Source organism: Zootoca vivipara, chromosome 8 (genome assembly GCF_963506605.1).
Source record: "Zootoca vivipara chromosome 8, rZooViv1.1, whole genome shotgun sequence".
Classification (NCBI taxonomy): domain Eukaryota; kingdom Metazoa; phylum Chordata; class Lepidosauria; order Squamata; family Lacertidae; genus Zootoca; species Zootoca vivipara.
Window position 1 is genome coordinate 52,272,929 of NC_083283.1, and position 22,062 is coordinate 52,294,990.

General features: G+C 42.0%; 1 long non-coding RNA gene across 1 annotated transcript in view; it reads right to left on the reverse strand.

Moving 5' to 3' along the window:
• Positions 1-257: 257 nt before the first annotated feature.
• LOC132592551 (uncharacterized) overlaps positions 258-22,062 on the reverse strand; it is a 43,186-nt gene continuing 21,381 nt past the window's right edge. The window contains exon 3 of the long non-coding RNA XR_009558035.1: positions 258-1,212. This is a non-coding gene — a long non-coding RNA (uncharacterized LOC132592551). The remainder of the gene's footprint in view (positions 1,213-22,062) is intronic.

Genomic DNA, 22,062 nt, shown 5'->3' on the forward strand with positions numbered 1-22,062 from the left:
CTAGCTGGTTTAGCTGGCCAGTCAAAACCATTCCCATGGTGTCACCACTGCTACATGCTGACAGCTTCTAGAAGCCACAGCTGAGAGCTGAATACAGGGTGGTGACCAAAGGTAGAGAAACTACCCCAAAAGGAGCATGATATGTCCCCCACCAGAGGTACTACCCCTCCCCTAATACCCCATTTTAATAATAATAATTATTATTATTATTATTATTATTATTATTATTATTATTATTATTATTCTTACATGCCTGAGAAGGATATATGCTGCCAGAAGCAAAAGTAAACCTTATTTTTCCTTCCAAAACAAATTCTACACTGAGTATCTTTTGTCTGTGATTTCAAAGTGAACAGAAGTGTGTTGAATTGTTTTAGACTATCTTCTCTCTTTAATTTATTGAATTCTATAGAGTGACAGATAGGTTTATTACAGAGGCACCCGACAAGCATAAAATGAATCAAATAACTAACAGACCAGAGCCTTCTATAGTTTGCAGAGGGCATGGGCCAATCAGTTCTAGTACCCTCTGCCAGCTTTCTTTCAGGTCACACATGGAAGACTAATGAGAATGTAAAGGATAAAAATGAAAAAGCAAACACTTATTGTCACTTTTTCTAAGAAAATTTTGAAAGTAACTGAGGAAAAGTAGCAACGGCCAAACTTCCTTGAGCTTATTTTGTAAACAGTATGGGAAAAGCACAGAAAAAGCTAACAGCTGTTTCTCAACTTAAGTGGTATCATATGTAAATTGGTGGTGTTGTCCCTCCCATTGTCATGTTCTTCCATGGGATCCATTGTTTGGTTTCAGCTACCTCATTCCAAATTGTAGCATGTGGAACAGCCTGAAAATCCAGCCATGCCTGTCCTCCACTGCAGTGGACAAGCATGCCAGGAACAAGAGAAGGTTTTGCATCTGGATGAAGGACAACAGCCACATAAAAGGCTTGCAATAATTAATTACTATAATTGAATTCAAAATATACCCACTGTTGGTCAAGTGGTCTGCTCATACAATCCGTGAAAGTCTCTTCAAGGTTTTTTTAATGGTTAGCATTAGGACACAGAGATGGGGAACCTGTGACCTCCAGATTCCATTGGATTTCAACACCCATCATTTCTGACCACTGGCCAAGCTGCGTACAAGGATCCTATAGATGATCTTCATGTTGCCAAACATTGGGAATTTGCCTGACCTTTGGAGTTTTCTACCTGGATCATTAAAAAAAATATATTACAATTGCTTATTAATTTATTTGTTTGCTTAAGTACCGGTAATACAAACCACTTTTCTGGACTATGCCCACCCTAGGCAGCTAACAACCAGATTACAATACAACAGCAGAATAAAGCCTTCAAATCAACAATACATTTCAATATAAACAAGTAAAAAAAAAACATTTCCAAAGCCACATCATTGAAAGGCAATATCCACAGTAAATAAAACATCGGCAGGTCCCAATAACATTAACCTTATATCCTGTGTCCTAGTGTTTTTATTCCTCCTTGAGGTGGTGGTTACGGGGTCTCAACATGCAATACATTTCAATATAAACAAGTAAAAAAAACAAAAACATTTCCAAAGCCACAGCAGTGAAAGACAATATCCACAGTAAATAAAACACCGGCAGGTCCCAAAGGTACACCAGTTAAAAACTCTTTGAAGCAATTAGTTTTTTTAAAGCCTATGACCATACATTCATAGGGATGGAGTTCCATAAAGTGGGGGCCAATCCGGAGAAGTCTCTGTCCCTGGTGCCTGCTAGTGTAATGGATCTTAAAGGTAAAGGGACCCCTGACCATTAGGTCCAGTCACAGACGACTCTGGCGTTGTGGCGCTCATCTCATTTTACTGGCCGAGAGAGCCAGTGTACAGCTTCTGGGTCATGTGGCCAGCAAGACTAAGCCGCTTCTGGCGAACCAAAGCAGCATACAGAAACGCCGTTTACCTTCCCACCAGAGCAGTACCTATTTATCTACTTGCACTGCGTGCTTTTGAACTGTTAGGTTGGCAGGAGCAGGGACCGAGCAATGGGAGCTCACCCCATTGCGGGGATTCAAACTGCCAACCTTCTGATTGGCAAGCCCTAGGCTCTGTGGTTTAACCCATAGCGCCACCCATGTCCCTGTAACAGATCTTAAAGGCATGCTAATAAGCAGAATCTCTAAGCATAGGCAGGATAATTTGGGCATAGGCAGACCATCAGGTAACCTAGGCCTGAAACATTTAAAGGTCAAATCAGCACCTTGAATGGGGCCCAGAAACATGCCGGTGACTGGTGAAACTGGTACAAAAGAATTGCAATATATTGAACAAAAGCAGCCATGTTCTGTACCAGCTGAAGTTTCTGGATCATTTTCAAAGGGAGCACCATGTACAGCAATTACAGTACAGTAGTCTAATCTGAATGTAATTAGTACATGCATGACTCTAGGCTAGGTCCACTGTTTTTAGATAGGAGCTCAACTGGCATATCAGCCCAAGCAAGCAAAAGACATGCCATTGCCACCACCTGTGCTTCCTATTCTCATCAGTTGGGATTTTCACCACCGAAAGGAGATGATCACTGAAGCAAGACAAGAGACTAGTAGGTTCTGCATTCCAGTATTGCCTGGAACTCAGACAAGATCAGGACCATGGACAAGGACCAAGGTGCTGATTCAGAGTTCAGTAGGTTCTGGGCAGAGTTAGCTATCCAGTTGATGCAGAGCTAAATTGTCTCCTTGCTGGGTTTGAGCACTTTTCGGAGTTTTATAGCCTGGGCTATGGAGTCAAGATTAAAGCCCAGTTCTCTGAGTCTGGCATCTAGCAAGGGCTGGTGCCTTTTTTACACAACCGTTGGCTTCTTTTTATGGAGTGGGGTTTCAAACGGCATATAGCCGAAACAGGAATAAAACTGTGGAAAGATTATTCCACTGCTATGCTTTTAAGGCTCCTGTAATGCTGAAATGTAAAGAAAGAACAATACACTTTGATTCATGTCCCAAATGACCCAGAGGGTCAGCGTTTCCTATTGATTCATGCCATCAGTGCTGCCTTTTCCAAGAACATTCATTTTGTTTTCCTGCATATAAAAGTGGTGTTTGGGTTTCACCCTCCCCTGTTTTCCCTGGAAGAAGGGAATAGAGAATTTGTGAGTTTGTATTGTAAACAGCAGCATTGCAATAATGAGATATTTCACTTCAGGGCATTATGACGGAGTAGCTGCAACAAGTCAAACAGTTAGTCTCAGGCATTGTGCATAATCTATGCAGGACTTTAAATTAATTATCTGAGTAGTATGCATAATTATAAGTACATTTATGCTGGATGACATATAAGACAACAAAACTTGCCTGCATGCATAGATACGTATAGATTTTAAATTTCATATAGATTAATATAAAATAGAATCTCTTGTTTTACATGTGCCAAATGAATTAAACATTCATTCATGTATCACATCCCCCCCTTCATTTTAATTAGAAACAGTTATCCAAATAATCCTTGCTGGTATTAAGATTAATCTTGTTTGAAGGCTATTCACTAAATTGGGAGCCCTTTATGGAGCAAAAATATATAAGGTTATTTACTTTCCCTAATGAAATAATCTTTCATAGGTTTGATTGTGGCTCTTCTTTCTTAAGATTGGGAAAGCAGTCCAGCTGAGTTGTGGAATGCAATCACTTTTCAGTGGAGCAGAACATTCAATATAGATTGTCAAATGGCAGCAGTAAAGTAGTCATATGCAGCAAAATTCTATGCCCAGAAGTTCGTCCATCTTCAATGGGACTTTCTCAAATATGTATGCAGAGGATTACAGTCTTCAGCATGAAGCACACTGAAATAATGCAATCCATATTTATTGTATCGAGTTGATTTTAGTCATTTGGACTGTTTTTACGGTGTTTATTGTATTTTGTGAGTTGGCATTCATTTTTAAAATTAATGGAAGATTTGCATTTTTAATGAATCAATAAACATACAAATCTCAAGTCTGCCGTTACTTTCTCGACATTTGATAGATACTTGCATGCATTGAAGTTATTTATATGCTAAGTATTGCTGAGAACAAACTGATCATGTTCTCAATTTAATGTGAATGGGTATTATATCATTTCTTTTCATCATGAACATTATTTGGAGCTGCATGTTGGTAACTTAAATTTGTAAACTATAATGTCAGGCATGGTCCTATGTTAATTGGTTCTATTGATCCCATTAATTCTCTGTTATAGGGTAAGTAGCTGAGGTCTCAAGGTCAGTGGCAATGCAAGCAATGAGCTGGACAAAATATCAGTATGTCTTAAAAGTAGAGAGGCTGGAATTGACTAAAACATAATATCACCCCACCCCTCCCAAAGCCTGGGCAGAAAATTTGCCTTTTGACCTGCTGAAGAAAGATGCACAATATTGGTGCAGAACATTTTGGAGGAAGAAGCATTCCAAACCTGAGGGACTACCACTGAAAAGTTTTTGGTACAACTAGCATAATCTGTCAAGCATCACTAAGGAGTGTCAAATGTTGCTGATCTTGACATTGTTGACTGTTTGAAGCATGAAAGGAACTACTGAACACATGAAACAATCTTGAATGTCATGGAAGTCTACATTTCGTCAAAGTACAAGCAAGATAGTAGATAACTAGAGACAGGTCCCTATGAATAGCAATTAACATTCAAATGTGCAGGACAAGAAATGTGACATAGATAGATGGTGTGATGGAGAGAAGTACTGTACTTGAAAGTGACATGTTGGTAGGAGAGACGCAGTGTCTGAAGACAGTAGTGTTCAATGATAAAGACCCAAATGTCAGTGAGAAACCTACGCATGTATTCCTTCATAGGAGTTTATCGTCACATTAGTTTTGAAGCTGCTTCCATGCCATTCTTGTAAATTAAAATGAATCTGACACTATCTTTTAGTGACAATGGTTTCTACTGAAATAAAATATTTGCACGTAATTAGGCAGTCTGCAATAAGCAATTGCTCACCAGTTTAAGGCTCTGTTTCTTTGTGTGGATTAAGGCAGCCCTTGGAATCATGTATCAACCAGCTCACTTCTGTGGTTGTATTTCACACATGGCTGTGTAAAATATTTCGAGCACATTCCTTGAAAATAACCGTTGGTATAACTATCTCAGTATATCAGTTTGGCCTTCACACCAAATAATCTGGCTAAGCTGTTGTGACAGGCTTGGCTGGCTAAATTGCTTCTGCCTTATTTTGATGTTTCAAAATCCATGCATATCACAAGGAGTAATGTGAGAAGTTCTTAGCTATGGATCCTCAAATTCAGTTCTGCTCCTCTCCACACAAGATTTACAGAAGAGCCTGACCTGGCAGCAGTCTCCCCACTAGGGATGGGGAAGAAAATCAATGCAGTTTGCATTTAAAGGCAAACCGATTCTATTTGCACTTGTGTGGCAATGTCCCTCCCTCCCCAGAAATAAGGAACAAGACACAGTGAAGTAAGTTTAAGTGGGTGAAAAGGCCACAACTTTATTGGTTAAGGATGTTGAGCGGTATTGGCTTAGGCATTGGACCCTAACCGACTATATCCGACTGCAACCCGTGTGTTACAGTCTGGGAGAAATTAACCACCAGAAAGGAGCCCAGTGATATGCATCTACTGAGACACCTCCTGTGGCCACCGTTGGGGGGTGCCATAAGGCCCTGACCTCCGTAGGCCCAGGACAAAGCTACCGCCCCCGGAACCCCTTTAACGGGATTAAATCTCCAATTTCGGGCAGAGGATGACGCAATCTGCCCCCCATTCTTTATTTATGCAAATTTCCAATGCCTAACCGCCAAACCAAGTTGTGACGAAATGCTATGAGGTAGGCGAAAAAACCAGATTGGCTAATCCAAGTGGAAAAAGTCCTACCCGGCCCCACGGCCAACCGAGGCGACCGACTGACTCCATAGCACCGTCTGCCTAACCTGCCTAACTGCCTAACCAGAGGGTGGGTGGGTGGGTGATCCGATCGCTCAAGGTGCCGGGCGAAGGAGAGGCAGAGTTCCCGCCTCCAGCCTGATTTAAACATGGGGAAAGCCCCGCCCGGCTGGCCCTATTGGTCAGCCGGGGAATGACGGAGGCGGGAACCCCCATCTCGCGAGAGGGCTGAACTCTCAGCCCCCTCGCAAGGGTCGAGACGGGCCACGCCCACAACACCACCTCCGTAAAATGCGGAAGTGGTTTTGTGTGGCAATGTCCCTCCCTCCCCAGAAATAAGGAACAAGACACAGTGAAGTAAGTTTAAGTGGGTGAAAAGGCCACAACTTTATTGGTTAAGGATGTTGAGCGGTATTGGCTTAGGCATTGGACCCTAACCGACTATATCCGACTGCAACCCGTGTGTTACAGTCTGGGAGAAATTAACCACCAGAAAGGAGCCCAGTGATATGCATCTACTGAGACACCTCCTGTGGCCACCGTTGGGGGGTGCCATAAGGCCCTGACCTCCGTAGGCCCAGGACAAAGCTACCGCCCCCGGAACCCCTTTAACGGGATTAAATCTCCAATTTCGGGCAGAGGATGACGCAATCTGCCCCCCATTCTTTATTTATGCAAATTTCCAATGCCTAACCGCCACTCGAGCCCCAAAGGCTCGCCGCCAATACCCTCACACCCGCAACCAATGCTCCAACCCCCTAATTATGTCACCTAACCAAATGTCGTTTCCTTGGGGTGAAAGGTGTACTCCGTCCTTACGATAAAGGGCTGCTTCAGTGCGTACTAGCTCTGGGTGGGAAATTATCTGACCATTCAAATCTAGGACCCTGCGTAATACAAATGAGTTCAATAGCCTCCTGGTTCTATTCAATGCCTTTGAGCAAAGCCCATCACGCCAAACGCGCCTCTGCAACAAGGCGGACCACAGCAACGTCATCCCCGGAAAAGAAGCCAACAGCTTGTCAAAGTCCTCAAAGATATTCCATTTCAACTCCACTGCGTTTCGATACGCCACATCATTCTCCCCCAGCTGTATGGCCAGCGCATGGGGGGGCCCAACTGAAGCAGCCCATGCCAAGACAGCAGGCAGGAGTTCTTTCCACTGCAACAGCTTGTCAAAGTTCTCAAAGATATTCCATTTCAAGTCCACTGCGTTTCAATACGCCAAATCATTCTCCCCCAGCTGTATGACCAGCGCAAGGGGGGGCCCAACTGAAGCAGCCCTTGCCAAGACAGCAGGCAGGCAGTTCTTTCCACTGCATTCCGCGCCTGGCGATCCACGATACTTTGACAGTTTCTGGGAGGCCGAGATCACTCCCAAAACTGGTTTCAATTGCCCTTTCTTTGGCCCAATGCAAAATGCTATGACCCGCAATCCACCCATTGATGTGGCACCCATCTGGAAAGGAAACAATGGCAGAAAGGGGATCAGTCGATGGCAGACCGGGGAGTGAGGGCTTGCGGCTAAGAGGTGGGGCACAGGTATCCTTTATAAGCATTGGACTTCCACCTTCCCAGTTCTTGAATCCTTTCAGCTGAAAGGCCCAAGTGCATCGCGGAGGTTGCTGCACCGATACGAAAGGAGTGGGTGGAGAACTGGCTCGGGTCAACGCCACACAGTGAGAGGGCCTTGCGTAAAACCGTGTGAACCAGGAGCGCGTGAGCTTAGAACTGTCATGGTGGATCAACAGTGGATCTGTGCCAGCCGGTCTCAGATATAGGAAGTGCCTGAGGTCCCTTACAGGACAAGGGCCTTGGCCACCTGCTGCAGGGAGGCGAATGGTGGCCCCTAACCCCCGCTGGTCCATTTTAGAACGGCAAATGTGCACTACTGCTAACAAACTAGATAGGGATACATCCTGCATCCTGATCCCTCGGGAGGATCCATCGGGGTGGTCCTCACATACTACTTCTCCTACTCTGAGGGCCCCAAAGTATGCTAGAGAGAAGGCTGCGGAAAACAGGCTCGCCTCATAAGGGGACCAGCAAAGGGACGTCAATTGACTGTGAATCTTGCACAGCAGGTCAAATGTAATGGGTCTCCTGGGGTCACCGGCTGGCGGCTGCAGCCTGCGCCAACCCTCCATGGCCCTGCGCAAGTGAAAGTTATCGCAAGGGTCCGAGGAGTACAGGGATTGTAGAAGAGATCGCTGCCATGTGTATGTTGTGTCTTGGCCGCACGGCCCAACTCCCTTTGGTGAACCACATATTGCATGACCTCCCCCTCCGTGGGGGGCCCCAAAGGTGAAGGGGAGGGACCCTTATTTCTGAATTTAGAAAATTCAGTCCAAACGCATTCGTAAGAGCTCAGTGTCGAGGGGGTAACCGATGCGAATACTCCCTTCAAGATTTCTCGCTCCCAAGGCTCCATAGGGACTCCGAGAACGGCTCTGGACACTGCTGTGCCTCCGGTACCAGCGAGCGGAAGCGGTCCATCTGGAAACGAGACAACGCATCGGCGATATAATTATTGACCCCAGGAACGAACTTGGTGGTGAAATGCAAGTTTAGCTCTAGACTGCGCAGCACAAAGGCCCGCAGAAGGGGCAGACACTCTCGTGGAACGGGATGATTGTCTAGACATCACGCAGACCACCACTTGATTATCGGTCTGAAAGCAGACCCGGCGGTTCCTGAATTCCTCAGCCCCACAAGTGTGCCGCCACCACGATTGGGAAGAATTCTAGAAAGGTTAGCTACTCCCACAGCCCATTGAGGCAGGCATCACGATGCCTCTAGTAACCCCGGGAATAAATGTGTTGGGAAGGTGAAGATAAACTTAAGGTGAAGCTGCCCAATTGTGCGGAGCGGGAGTGACATGCTCTTGGACTGCTTTGCACGGCCACCAAAGACTGCTCGATTATCAACCCAAGGCAAACGTGATGATCTCTCAAGTCCTCCATCCAAGGTGAACTGGAACTATTATGAAAGAAAATTCAAAAGGTTAAATAGCATGCAATAGTAACCAAGCTAGCATCATGCAAATGCAGGTGTCCGTGAGAGAGACCTGATTGAACCAGACAATGTGGGAACAATCTCAAATTGCCCTGCCAGCATACCTTAAGAAGAGGACTGAAGCCCAGCTGATGCACACCCACCGGTGCAGGCTCTAGAGCCAACTGTAAATCCCTGACTATTATGTTCTGGGCAAAAAAAAGTGTGTGCCATGCAATGGGCAAGGTCAGAACATGCTCCAGGAAGCCATACCAGCCATCAACACTTCATTGTTTTGGAACATCGTATGGTAGTAGCAGCCAGGCTCTAATTTATTGGAACTCAAATGTTTCCTGATTAATCTGGTATGCATGTGCATGAATGGCATACAGGCATTCCAGCCATCAACTGGGCGCCATAAGAATGATGCATAATAGCCTACTATGCTAACCTAATCAGAGATCTCATACTGATAAGCTGGAGAGGTCGTACCGTATAACTGAGGCCAATACCTGACTTGCGAAGTTCAGGAAACCCCAGAGATTGAAAATACCTAAGAGTTAAAGTATTATTATAGTTATTATTGCAGTTATTATCATTATAGTTAATATTATACTTGTTGTATATATTATTCTTATTATTGCTATTATTTGTGTGTGGGGGAAATAAAGCCCCCTGCCACCTTGAAAGGACTGCTTACCCCTGAAACAAGAGGACGCTGGATGGTTCCCTAAACGCTCCTCGCAATCATGCACATTCTGACAAACTATATAAGATAAATTTCATACCTCAATAAGCTGCTAGCTGTACCGGAACCTTTATAACTGATGTTTCTGGTCACCTAGCTTTGGAAGCAGCACGAAATATGGTGTCCCAGTTACAAATATATACTGTTAGAAAGCACTTAGAAACCAATGGCATATCTTGGAAATGAAAAAACAAAAAACCATTAGACCCCCTAGGATATGCAGCTGCCCCGCATGGGGATCAAATTGCAACCTTGGCATTATAGGCACCATGCAACAGCGGTATTCAGGAGGGGGGTCTGGTACAGTACAGCGTACACTGGCCTAGGCAAGCCTGACTGAGGGCCTTCTCGGTAGTGGCACCCGCCCTGTCGACTGAGGGCCTTCTCGGTAGTGGCACCCGCCCTGTCGAACGCCCTCACAGCAGATGTCAGGGCAATAAGCAATTATTATACTTTTGGAAGACAACTGAAGGCGGCCCTGTCTAGGGAAGTTTGTAATGATTGATGCTGTACTGTTTTTAATATTTGGTCGGAAGCCGCCCAGAGTGGCTGGGGAAACCCGAACAGATGGGCGGGGTAAATAATAAATTATTATTATTATATAAATTATGCAAATATCACCACAATAACAATGCATTAAAGGGGTGGCGCCCTAGCTCAGTATTGTTTATACTGAACCGCAGCCGAAAATAGGGAAGAGTATATATAAGCAAAAGAGAACATATGATTAAAATTATTGCCATTTGGACAATTTAAACTAAAGTGAATTTCATTTAAATATTCATTTTTTATTTTATTATTATTATTATTATTATTATTATTATTATTATTATTAGATGTCAAGGACAATATAGATAGTGGTGGATCCGAAAAATGTATCCCACAGGAGCAACGAACGCTTAAATAAATTCAGTTATTTTAAAGAAAATGACACAAATGAAGGCAATGAGAGTGTCAGGCTTAATGCTAAAACAGGCCAAAACAGTTATTGCAATTAGGACAATTTAAGCTAAAGTGAGTATTATTTAAGTATTCATTAATTTATTTAATATTATTATTATTATTATTATTATTATTATTATTATATGTCAGGAACAATATAGGTAGTAGTGGATCCGAAAATGTATCCCACCGAAGCAAGGAAAGCTTAAATTCAGTTATTTTGAAAAAGCAGATAGATAGCCTTCAACTGAACGTAATGAATTCCATGTAAATTAAGTTGTGGAAAATTGGCTCCACCTTTCAAAATGTCTATTAACTTATAGTAACTGCAGGAAAATTAAACGGAATAATGCCCACCGTGTGAACAGGCAACACCAGTTAGCCAAAACATAATTGAAGTAATAAAGGTATTTATCCAAGGTCACGAGTTCGGATAAGCAGCAGGTGAACAGGATGACTCAATATTAAATGGCATGGTCACCAGAGGAATAGAATATTTAACTCACGCACCTCCTGCGCTGGCTAGACTAGCCCTTAAGTGTTCAAAATTAAAGACGCCGACCCTGTACCTTTAAATTCTTGCACCAAAAGTCTATTTCTTTAATTACAAAGAGGACAATACAGACCAACAGCATATTTCAGTATTGTTTATATTCCCTATAATCAGGACTGAAATGATTTCAGAGTGTCCTGCTTAGTGATCCGATCGCTCAAGGTGCCGGGCGAAGGAGAGGCAGAGTTCCCGCCTCCAGCCTGATTTAAACATGGGGAAAGCCCCGCCCGGCTGGCCCTATTGGTCAGCCGGGGAATGACGGAGGCGGGAACCCCCATCTCGCGAGAGGGCTGAACTCTCAGCCCCCTCGCAAGGGTCGAGACGGGCCACGCCCACAACACCACCTCCGTAAAATGCGGAAGTGGTTTTCTCAAAACAATATGTGGACCAAAACTCTCACTTCTCCAAATTTTGCAATACAGTTCCCCAGACAAGTAGTGCAATAAAAAACATATCCTAGGGTAAAGTGAGTATAAAAATGCATACATTCTTGAAAATAACATTTTAAAATTGTCATATTGTAGGGAAAAGCTTGCAAAAATGTGCATATTAACAAAATTGCATACAAAAAATGTGTTCATTAAAAGAAATTTGCATGAAAATGTTGATAAATTTCCATGAGTATTTTTTTAAAAGAAAATGCAAATTGTTGTGGAAAAACAGAGAACTGAATTTAAGACTGGAAAAGTGAGAAACCCGGAGAGCCAAAATTGACAGATTTCTCCATCCTACTCATCATTCATCAGATCTCAGTCCAGTAAATACAGTGGTACCTCTGGTTAAGAACTTAATTCGTTCCGGAGGTCCGTTCTTAACCTGAAACTGTTTTTAACCTGAAGCACCACTTTAGCTAATGGGGCCTCCTGCTGCCGCCGCGCTGCCGGAGCACGATTTCTGTTCTCATCCTGAAGCAAAGTTCTTAACCCGATGTACTATTTCTGGGCTAGAGGAGTTTGAAACCTGAAGCGTTTGTAACCCAAGGTGCCACTGTATATGATATGAATGCACAGGCTCTAAAGTGCACATGAGGTTCATAAGCACTTTCAGCATGTTTAAGGAGGGGTTCTTATGTGTGTACACATGAAGAACTCCTTGACACAAGGGAGAATTGATTGACCCTGGACCCCACATTTCACATATGTGAAATGCATGGGCAATGGTGGTGTGTGTGTTTGTCCAGCGCACATATTTCTGGCAGGGCTGTGTGGCTACTAGACATTATCCCACTACAGTGGTACCTCGGGTTACAGATGCTTCAGGTTTCGGATGCTTCAGGTTACAGACTCCGCTAACCCAGAAATAGTACCTCGGGTTAAGAACTTTGCCCCAGGATGAGAACGGAAATTGTGCAGTGGTGGCGCGGCGGCAGCGGTAGGCCCCATTAGCTAAAGTGGTACCTCAGGTTAAGAACAGTTTCAGGTTAAGAACAGACCTGCAGAATGAATTAAGTTCTTAACCTGGGGTACCACTGTATTGTAAAGAGATGTGCATGTGAAGCAGCCTTTTCATTTGTAGTGACATAGTATCACATTTCATTCTGCAGTTCATCTTAGCCTCTGGATTAGAGTATCTGGTGCAATGTATTTTCTTTCTTCCTTTTTACAGACACAAGTACTATGGTGGAATGAAACTGTTGATTCAGAATGACTTGGACATTAAAAAAAGAAAAAAAATCCTGCTAAACGACATCATTAGGAGAAGCATGCTGTAGCTCAGAGGAAGCCATTGACGTCCCATTCTCAAGGCCAGAGTCCCTGATGGGCTCTAGGCCTCTTTTGTACAGCCAAAGTAGCTGTATGCTTGTGTTCCAGCAAGCTTTTGGATGAACAGACAAGCAATTTGGCCCACTGGAAAGGATGCATTGTAATACTTAGGAGATGTTCCAAATTCCATTTAGTTGGAGATCACTTTGGGCACAATTGCTTGACATTGCTTCATTCCACTCCACCAGATTGCCTCCTGATAGCTGGTGTGTTTCTCACTGAAGCAGCAAAAGACAACAACAAATGTACGGTAATTTTAGCTTTGAGCCCACCAGCTTTCCTGGCACAAGAACTTTAGCAGCTACCATTTGGTACGAGGAATATGTGAAAGAACAAGTAGCAGCAGGAGAGTGCTATTGTGCTCGGGTTCTGATTGTGGGCTTCTTGTGGACTGGTTGGCCACTGCGAGAACAAGATTCTGAGCAAGATGGGCAAGATGGGCCAGTAGGCTGGTGTTGCTTGTGACAGCAATGTTCAGCTTTTTTATGATCAACATTATTTCTCATCTTCAATTATTAAAAAAAAGTTGGCATTGCTTTTTGCCATGACTAGCTTAGCAGATGTTAAGTTGGATATTAATGAGCAATGTGCCTTAGGTATGCTGTGTGAGTTAGTTCAAGCAACATTAATTACCCCTTTGATGTTCTTTTACATTTAAGCCTAGAATGTCTGGATTGCTGGACGTGACCTCCACATATGTAAGTAGTCTACTGCCTGCTATCAAGGCACATTTCCAGCAGATATTAGGTTAATAAATATTATTCATCTTTTTTTAAAAAAAATACCAACATTAATTTATCATCACTTTCAAACACTTTCAGTTAATGAACTTTTCACATTCTGCCTTTTTCACTCAGCATGGGTATTAAAACACTGCCACAAGTTATGATGAGGCCAATGTGTCAAGTGTTTATTGTATGATGTCATTCAGCAACCAACTAGACTACTAAATCTATATTATGTCATTAGGCTAGCTGAATGTGACTCATAGTTTAAAGCCACTTTGACAGAATTAATTGTGAAGATGGATTTTTCGTTGTTATATATTTTGGGGTTGAATATAATCTACCATGGTATTGATGTAATTGGGGGAGGTCCCATTAAAAACTATGAAAGCATGTTTCTCTCTCTTTTCTTTTTTTCTTTTTTTCTTTTTGTATCTTCCAACATGTCAATGGGGGCACACAAGCTTCGCCTTCCATGTTTTTATGTGTGTCCACCCCTCCCATTCAGTGCTCAACCTTTGCCCTGCTGTATGGGAAGGTCTGTGTGGGACACACATGTGAATATAATTTTCCGTGTGAGCAAGAACTCTGATAAATATCAGGGAATAGAGAGGGGTGCATACACAATCCTGTCCTTAATCCAAACTTTGGAATTTGCACGTTCTGGCAAACACCGGAACACACCTCCTGCCGCATGATTGCCTTCTCTGAAGTCTTCCTGCTTTCTGAGATGAATTTCCTACTGCTGTCCCTCTGGCCAGAAGCTATCATGGAGAACCATCTCTGGAGACTCCCTTTCTTTGAAAGCTGTTGTAGATGACAGTGGTTAAGTGGTAGGAATTTTGTATATACATAGCCCTAGAATAATTCTGCATGGAATTGGAACACATGCACATAGCACCAATTGGTGCATGAGAGGATGAATATATCTTACCTGGTATGGCAGTTAATATATTCTACTTAGAATACTTTTTTCACATTGAAATCATTGACATGTTAAAGCCAACATGAGACATGTTAGCTTCAACCAAGTTCCATCGCCTTATGCCCAAGGTTCTGTGCACATATTTTTTATATATACATGAGCTGCTGAAGTCAGCTGTTTTTTGCACCATTGAGGCAATATTAGAGGCTCTGGGCCCCAAGGGGGAGGACATGTTGCAGCTCCTTCCCACAGCAGTTTTCAACAATGTGGTTTGACTACAAAGTGTGCAAGGGCCTGTTTTAAATATCAAATGCCCCTTTCACTTGAGCTGACTGTGTTTTGGGGAACATGTGAAAATAGTGTCCACACATTGTGGTATGCACCCTATTTAAAATGGCAAAGGTCTGAAATGCATGGGTTGTGTGCTGCAGGCGTATTTGCCAGAGAATTTTCTGTTGCGAAGATTATCTCCATTCTATGTGGGTCATTGCATAAGGATATCTCCTACATTTAATTGTTGTTTAAATGCTAATTGGTCTAGGGGAAGATTTATAATTGCATTTAATTTGTCAAGTGCTGCAATGTAATTTATATATTAACACAGTCCTTGCCATAAGGAGAGGTTATTAATTATAGCACAGTAGGTGGGCTGTGGGAATTGCTGTGCCCTTTTGTACATTGATGGTGTTATAAAAATGCTTTATCTGCCAGCCTAATTTCTACAATCTGATATTGGCTAGTAAAATAGCAGCATGCTGCAGGCATCATTTAGTTGCTGAATTAATATGAATAAAATGAAGAAGCTGATAATGATTGCAATCTTAACTCTTAAAAAGATGGATAAAACATTTTAAGAGTGAAATATAGGAGTACTTTGGGTGCATAGGGAAATTTAAATTCATATAATTATCTGCAGAGACTGGGGGTTGGGGAGGTTACTACAGCAAAAAGCTTTAGTGTATCCAGTTTAGTCATTATAAATCCAAAATTCCGGTTTAAAATAACGCACATACACACAGAGTGAAAAAAATCTTTTTTTGTATGTCCATTTCCATACCAAGAGAGTCCTGCATCTGAAAATCTGCCAGTGCAACAGATGTTTGTGCAACACTTACACTGAGAGTAAACTAGCATGACACGTTGGCACAGGAACTGCAGCTCAACTTTACCAATGTTCACACTCTCATTGTTTGTTATCTACTGTATTTCATTTAGCAGCATGAATGGTGCAATATTACATATGGCTTCTCAGGAAGAAGCTTCACTTAGTTCCCTGTGATTTGCCATGGTACTGCAATCTAAGAGACATTTTGTAGCAGGGTACAATGAAGGAATCAAGTACATGTTAACCTTGCCACTAAAAGTCCTATTAAAAATGCCCCCCCCAATCCGATTTAACAGCAACAACAAGAACACGCACTCCAGTGGAGACACGTGACTCAACCAAAGTAGCCAGACTGTGAAAATGAACCAATGTATTTTAGTTGGCTAGTTTCTCCAGTTTCACCATGTGTGGCCAATATTTCTATGGTCTCCTTCAACTTTTGTTTCATTGCTGAGGAACATCAAAATGTCTCACAATAATGCTAAAGTCCATTTTATTATGACTTTATGACTTTTACTTGAGGGGTGTTAGATTTGGGGTTTTGAGATGACTTATGTCAACACTCAGACATTTCTAGGCACAGGGGTCAGCTTCCATTTGTCCATATTTTTTCACTCATAGAAAGCTTACAAAGAGAGTGGGTCTTAATTCAGAATAATTGTGCCTTTTCAGAACTATTCTCATCTTGCTTATGGTTATATGAATGACTCGTGCCCAATTCTTTTAAGTATAAGCAATTCAAACCCAAAAAGTGTTTAATTTGAGAGAGTAGCATTCTCCCCCACCTTCCTGATTCTTGGTACCAGATTATTTTGTATGCTCATAATGAAGTTATCTTTTTTCCCCCTCCTTTCCAGAATCAGTTCTTTGGTTTTTATCTCTTCTGTACAACTAACATCTTATGAAGGAATCAAAGACCATGCTAATTCATATCAGGAATCTGCTATGGAGCTACTTCTATTGGTGCCAACAGGAATAATGGAAGCATAAGTAAGAGTAGAACTTGAATACTTTCCTGTTCAGAAATAAGAAAACCTTTTGCACCCCCAGAGAATGGCTGCTAACCCTGCTCAGGGGTGGGCAGCGGTTGCAGCTCATCACAGGCTCCCCCTCTGTCTTGGGGGGGGGGGGGTGTTCATCCTTTCACAGCCAGGCATTGGGTTTTCCTCTGGCCAGCAGCTTTGGATGGTGGGATAGCCTGCCAAATCTAAAATTCGAACTGCCCAAACATAGGCAGGCAGGGGAGAGGAGCCTGGGTGATGGACCAGAGTCAGGAAGTCTGCACCCTGGAGAAATTAAGTTATTCATATCTATAAACTCCTGATCATTCAACAGAAATTCCAAGACCTTATAGGTGACGGATGATATTAGCAATCCTCTTATTAAAAGAGCTTACAGTGTAAATGAGCTATACAAGTCAAAGTCAATTGTACAGACTTAGGGCTCCTGCAAGGTTAATGCCCTGCTCATTAGGCTATGATGTGAACATTATAAAGGAAATATACTGACATTCTATGTCTTCAGGATGACCATATTTTCTAGGAGAATGCTTTCCCATAATTACCTGTAACTAAATAAGCACTGAACTAAGATGAAGACCCTAGAGGCAGAGCTTCATGCCTGACTTGAAATCAGCAGTGCAACACTGAATGAACTTTCTGTGCTTCCTAAATTTAAGTCCAAGTTGAATGGAAGCCTTTCTTAGCTGAGGGATGCTTACAGGTGAGTAGCATTTTCTACAGATTAATTTTGTGTGCTAGTCACAACTTTGCCTAAGCAAAGTTAATAATTCAGTTAAATCTTAGGGGGTCCTCTGCTCTGAGCAGATTCACATATTCCTCCCAGCTGTTGCAGACCCTCAGTTTTATTCTCTCTCCACATGCCCACCTTGGCTGTATGTTTGGTCAGTCATATGACCAAAGGTGGACAACTGGACAATCCCTCTGCTACTGCATGATCACTTTCTGGCTTTCCTGGTCCTGCACTGTTATTTGTTAAACAAAAGTCCACAAGACAATACCAAACTTCATGGCAAATATCACATTTAGCTGGGCTCCAACAATATATTGTGCCTGAACCAAAGTGCAAGAACCCAAAGGCAAGTTCTATGTGACATATTTGGGGTTTAGGGGAAGCAGTTCCCTGCAGGAATGTTTTGCATAATGAAAAACAATGTTGTAAATTCAAATGGCTTCAATTGCGACATAAGGATTTCTCTTTTCTGTTTTTGAGGAATGTTTCTTCTTCTTTTGTAGTATGATAAATATTTTATTCAACATTAGAAGACCTTCCATTTGTACTACAATAACTGTCAAAAGGAAAACATGAGGGTTAATGCCTGATCTCTGTGGTCAAACGTCTGCTTAAACATTCCATGCAGCTTGTACAAGGAAGGATGGAATTTTCAGCTCTTAATTGCTTTTACCAGATGCCATCTGTTCATTGATTTCTGACCTTTCTTTCTAACTTCAGTATACACGAAGTGTCCGCAGGTGAGCCAATTAGATCAGAGATGTTTCATGCTGACAAAACAACCCAATTAATGCCTACCTGTAGAAAATCAGCTGGGAAAAATTAATACTGATGGGACCGTGACCTTATGCAACCCTTATTTTGGCATATGATACATTGGATTATTTTCTCTTATATGTGACATAATTCATTGTTCTTTTTTTTTTTGTTGTTCCCTGTTTTCTTCCAATTTTAGGCCTGCTCGTAATCAAATGAACTGAGGGCAGATTTCACATAAAACCAGCAATAAAATTGTTACATTCAAAATATCAAATGGCAACTTAAAATTTCCAAAAAGAACAAAAAACATAACTACTATACAGGAGGCAACAGGATCAATAGCAACTAGTACAGCAACATAATTCTCACAAAAAGTCTGAGCAAAGAGCTGCCTCTTTAACCAGCACCAAATAGTAAACAATGCACCTCACCTATATAATGAAATGATGATAGCAGACACTGCTACCCAATTGTCTCCCACTGCTTAGACTCAAAGAGTTGTATTAAATGGTGCCCTTCCATGAATAGAAGGATTCTTTCGATTTGCAGAACAGCATATGATCTATGGAAGCCTCCATTAAAAGGGGGGGAGGTGTTTTTCACCAACCCTCCCTTCCCTAGACAGCCCACATATCACTTTCCACATTGTTCCGAGGACTTTCTCCATCTTCTGGAAGAGGTTTCTGGAGAGCTCCAGGAAGAAGGACTCAGATACTATAATCTCTTCTCCCCTTTCATTAACAGAGATATCTGTGATGTAATTAAGATGGATTATGTGACAACAATAAAATATCATAATTAAAAAATGGTAACCTTTTGCACACCAAGTCTAAAATCTAAGTGAAAAGTGAAAGAGGTCAAACATCATAACTTCTTGTTCTGAGCCTTGAAATGCATATTGAAAAAGTGTTTGTTTGTTGTTGTTTTTAAAAAGCGTGCTCTTTGTTGTATTTCTACATTTTAAAATATTCTGTGGCACCTTGTTCCAAATATGCATTCATGGAACAGAAATATCAAAACTTAGGAGCTAAAAGATACAGCCTTCACCAGGCATCCCCAAACTTGGGCCCTCCAGATGTTTTGGACTACAATTCCCATCTTCCCCGACCACTGGTCCTGTTAGCTAGGGATCATGGGAGTTGTAGGCCAAAACATCTGGAGGGCCGCAGTTTGGGGGTGCCTGGCCTTCACCATTTGTCCATCTTTCCCATCATCAATAAAACAACAACTAATCCTGCTGAAGTGTATTTAGAACTGGAGGTCTTAAATGACACCTGCATTAATTCCACATCTTGTCGACACCAAATTTGTTCATTCAAAATTTATGCTAATAACTAAATGATTAAGCAAGAGTCATTCACATTCATTATTGCCCCACACAATCATTTCCTCAGGAGATACCTCAGTAAAACAAATACATCAGTATGTCACAATTAACTAGCGCGTGCTTATCATAATATTTGAACTTTGCACATTTTTAAAAAGCCACATCTCAGATTAAATAAACTCTTCATTGTTGAAATTCAGTAATGTTTAGGGTGGTTTGCAGCACAGAGCCTATAGTACTGTATATGTGCGTCTACTTTCTAGCTATGAAAGGAATCAAAGTGATACCACAGTAAGACAGAGGCAAAGTTTGAGCTTTGAGTTCTGGAAAGGACATTAGAGCTATTTCTCTGGAGGTTCTGATGCAGGGCAGTGGATTTGCTATTGGAATGTTAAGCTGGGCACCTTCCATATGCTCACTTTGTGTACTTGTAAATAAATTCAAATATTGCAGAAGGCCATAAATCTCCAGTGATCCCACCTTCCAAATTATCATAGAACTTCTCACCAGTAGCAGAAATGGGAATATCATTTGCTTTACTGTGTTCTGTATAGCATACCCTCCAACATTTCTCTGGTGAAAATAGAGGTATCCAGAAGAAGAAGAAGAAGAAGAAGAAGAAGAAGAAGAAGAAGAAGAAGAAGAAGAAGAAGAAGAAGAAGAAGAAGAAGAAGAAGAAGAAGAAGTTTATTATTTATACCCCACCCATCTGCCTGAGTTGCCCCAGTCACTCTGGGTGGCTTCCAACTTATAGAAAAACATAATAAAAGTTAAACATTAAGAAACTTCCCTATCCAAAGTTGCCTTCAGATCTCTTCAAAAGGTTGTATAGTTATTTGCGTGTTGAGACCCAGAAACCTCCCCCCTAAATAAATTCACACTTGACTCAAATTTTGGTTTTGGTTTTTGGCAGAATTTAGGCCACAACTTTATTGATTACAGAAAGTGAGTGGTTGCATAGGCTCTGATTCAACTAGCTCCCTGGGCTCCACCATAAGCCAGCCAAGGGTGAACACCTGGATAAGCAGAAAGTCAGGGACGGACTATGTCTGCCACCCAAATGTCCCACTAGACTCAGGCACGGGCACAACCCCCTCTCAGAGGTTGAAGACCCTTCACATAGGGATGGTGAGAGCGTTCCCCCATCCTTATCACCTGAACCAGAGCCTATCCACAACCTTACAAGTTGTGATGATTTGCTAAGCAGCAAGCAAAACCCAAATGACAACAGCCAATCAGCCAAGTGGGGGAAATTCCTGCCGTGCCCCTGTCCCAACGACAGATGACACATGATGGCATAGCAAGGTCAAGTGCACAAGCCCTAAAATTAGGGAGAGGTGGGTGGGTGTTCCGAATGCATGCGCCAAAAAAGGAAGCTCTGGGTCACATGCATGGGCATATATAGGTCCCTCGATCCGTTTGGATTGCGTCCCATTGGCCAGATTGAACCCAGCAATGAGGGAGCTACCAATCGGGTGTTGTGGCTGACCAATTGAACCCACCCACAACACAGGGGATTGGGTTCCAGGTCTCACTGCAACACATGCCCTCTTTAAGGGAGGACCCAATTTATCATCATCATCATCATCATCACTTTTAATTTTATACCATCTTTCTATCTTACAATACTCAAGGCGGTTTACAAGCTGAAGAACCGAAGAACGTACACCTTATAACAATCTAATCATAGCTGCCAAGTTTTCCCTTTTCTCGTGAGGAAGCCTATTCAGCATAAGGGAAAGTCCCTTTAAAAAAGGGATAACTTGGCAGCTATGAATCTAATGCAATACAAAAAATGTAATAATAAAACATAGCTTTAAAATAAGCAACCTACATCAAATAAAGTAACGTTCAACCATCATTAGAATAGTATAGAATAATAATACAGTATCAGCATATAAAATTAAACAGAAATCCACTCTTAACAATGACAATGAATAATTTCTAAACTATAATCAATAAAACAAAGGCAAGCCACAGTGCATAAAATAATACAATACAATTTGAGAAGCAGAGACTGGAGGGTGGGGCAAGGCAGGTGGAAGAAGGCCTTGCCTGATGAACTCTCTCCCCTCACAGTTTTTCCTCCAGGCACAGCTCCCTTATTTATCTCCTTGGTTTGTGGGTTGCTTAAGTTCATATCCTCCAACAGTTTTCCAATGAAAGTAGGGATGTCCTTAGGAAAAGTGGTACATTCTGGAATCAACTCAGAAACCAGGATGGCTTCTGTAAACGTGGGACTGTCCCTGGAAAATAGGGACACTTGGAGGGTCTGGTATAATTTAGAACAGCTAGCTAAAACTGGCTTTTAGAGAGCACCTATACATTAATAAGCAATAAGTGGCAAAAAATATTTTCTTTTACAAAGGCCTAATTTGAAAACATTTTCACACTGAACAAGCCTTTTAAACATTTCAAACTTGTTATTTGTTCTAATCTTTCTAATGTTTGAATAATATTGTGGCTACACAGTTCACACTTGTAGAGAACCTATTCTTTCTAATGACAAGGCTACAATGCTGGATCCAACTTGCCATCAACAGCTCCTATTTCAGATATGAGCAAGTGCCACTTATCTTCCAAAGAAAAGATT